Here is a 2500-nt window from a genome sequence, read left to right as displayed (position 1 = left end):
ATGAGCCATTCGCGGTTTCACCTTAATGCGGCTTGTACTGAGACATGCATGGCTTAATCTTTGAGACAAGCATATGACTACTGGCAGGATCAACCAGGGAGCTGCGTCAACTAGAGCTGAGCAGCCGGCCGCCCGGGAGTGTGTCCCGGGAGCCCGCGCGAACACGCAAGCGTCCGCTCAATTATTCTGCAAACAGGAGGAGGCTGAGCTCCCCTGCACAATACACCTCGAAACCCTCTCAGGTCCCGGCGGCGCGCAGCGCCGTCCTAAGTACTTGGTCGGGTTCGAGAGAGGCGCAATCGCCCGGAGTTTGGCGAGTAGACGCTTTAGGTGCGACCACCCGTGCTCCCAACTGAGCTTGCCGCTGCCGACAGAGGCCCGGGGGGCGTGCTGTCGTGGCATTGCCGGCGGGAGACAACACGCGCCACCTACGGTGGCCGGCAGCTCCAACGCCAGCGCCACAGAAGGACAAAAGCCCCACTTGGGTGCCGAAGCGAACTCTCCCAGCACAGCGCACGCGCCAACACGTCCGCACAGCTGCGATACAATCCACCTGCGAGAACCGCAGAGGCGACCGAGCAGCAGACGGCGTCGCGGCGCCGAGCGCCGGGCGGCGGCGCATCCTCAGCGCACACAGTCCTCAATCGGACCAGCACACTGCAGATGTCCACCGCGCTTCGCACCGGGCCCGCGAGGACCTACTTTGGCCGCACGGCGCCGCGTGCAGGGTGCGCCGGCGCGCAGCTGCGCCGCCTGCCGCCTCCGTCGGCCGGCGCGCCTGCCACTGGCCGCCCCCACCAGCCGGCTGTAGCGCGTGCGCCCACGCACCGCGCGGCCAGCACGCCGGGAGGCCCCCCCTCACCGGCCGGGGACGGTCCCACCCAGCCACCGCCGCGTATCGCTTCACACCCACATGCCATTCACGTTCGTGGGCATGGTGGGTATCGCTGAAACAACCGGTTGGTAGCTCAACCGATCGTCGCCATCACTGATTCACCTCTAGCGAGAACAACCGCACCACAACGGTTTACCAGTTCTTCATTTGCGTAACGTCACCAGCAAACGTAGACGTCCATCGCCATTTGCAAATTCAACGATTGTTGCATGCCTGTGTCAGGTGTCACGACACACTATGTCTGCCCACATACACGCAACAACATGTGCACGCTTCGCGAACACGTGGAAGGTGGCCCCCGTACGTATGCGATGTCCATTGCGCGAACGACTGTCAACCGGCCTCTGTCGCATGTCGCAGATGTGGAACGCAGTGCACCATGCTATCACGGTGTGTGAGAAGAGACGACTACGTCTGACAACACGCGCCACTACATCAACAGACGGCTCATGGTGATCGCCATCCACGGCATACCATACTGCAATCCAGCTCTTATAGGGAGACGACACGTAGCTGAGTGCACAATATTTGGACCGTATGGTTCGCCGTTGTTGGCGCAGTCGTGGTACGGTCACACATGTACCACGATGTATCATTCAGTACATGAGGACCAATGTGCAGTACAGTGTGTGATTTGGACGTACAACATCAGCGGACAGTTGACACAAGCCGTACCACAACGTAGGCTGTGCTTCGCCATGCGAATGCCAATGAACAACTGCGAAGGGCATTGAGCATGTACGTCCTGCTGCCGTCCGCATTACAGTGTATAGCTGCAAGGTGTTTAACATGAAGCGATACTCTGGGGACCGGGCAGTGCGAGTAGCAAACTATATTGCGGGGGTTGCAGTTAGGCAACACTACACTAATTTAACGCGTCGTATGACAATTACAGAGCAGGTTAAGGCCCAACGTGTGTTGGGTTAAGGCGCAACGTGGGTTGGGTTAAGGCGCAACGTGGGTTAGGTTAAGGCGCAACGTGGGTTGGGTTAAGGCGCAACGTGGGTTAGGTTAAGGCGCAACGTGGGTTAGGTTAAGGCGCAATATAGGTTAGGTTAAGGCGCAATATAGGTTAGGTTAAGGCGCAATATAGGTTAGGTTAAGGCGCAATATAGGTTAGGTTAAGGCGCAATATAGGTTAGGTTAAGGCGCAATATAGGTTAGGTTAAGGCGCAATATAGGTTAGGTTAAGGTACAATATGGGTTAGGTTAAGGCGCAATATAGGTTAGGTTAAGGTACAATATGGGTTAGGTTAAGGTACAATGTGGGTTAGGTTAAGGTACAATGTGGGTTAGGTTAAGGCGCAATATAGGTTAGGTTAAGGTACAATATGGGTTAGGTTAAGGTACAATGTGGGTTAGGTTAAGGTACAATGTGGGTTAGGTTAAGGTACAATATGGGTTAGGTTAAGGCGCAATATAGGTTAGGTTAAGGTACAATATGGGTTAGGTTAAGGCGCAATATAGGTTAGGTTAAGGTACAATATGGGTTAGGTTAAGGTACAATGTGGGTTAGGTTAAGGTACAATGTGGGTTAGGTTAAGGCGCAATATAGGTTAGGTTAAGGTACAATATGGGTTAGGTTAAGGTACAATGTGGGTTAGG

General features: G+C 55.2%; 1 non-coding gene across 1 annotated transcript in view; it reads right to left on the bottom strand.

The window, feature by feature from the left end:
• LOC126433209 (small subunit ribosomal RNA) overlaps window positions 1-100 on the bottom strand; it is a 1910-nt gene extending 1810 nt beyond the window's left edge. Inside the window, exon 1 of the ribosomal RNA XR_007578323.1 lies at window positions 1-100. This exon is cut by the window's left edge and continues 1810 nt beyond it. This is a non-coding gene — a ribosomal RNA (small subunit ribosomal RNA).
• Window positions 101-2500: the final 2400 nt, after the last annotated feature.

This window comes from Schistocerca serialis, unplaced genomic scaffold (assembly GCF_023864345.2).
Source record: "Schistocerca serialis cubense isolate TAMUIC-IGC-003099 unplaced genomic scaffold, iqSchSeri2.2 HiC_scaffold_1162, whole genome shotgun sequence".
NCBI classification, from domain to species: domain Eukaryota; kingdom Metazoa; phylum Arthropoda; class Insecta; order Orthoptera; family Acrididae; genus Schistocerca; species Schistocerca serialis.
The sequence above is the reverse complement of the archived record's forward strand: the minus strand, read 5'-3'. Positions and strand labels throughout refer to the sequence as shown.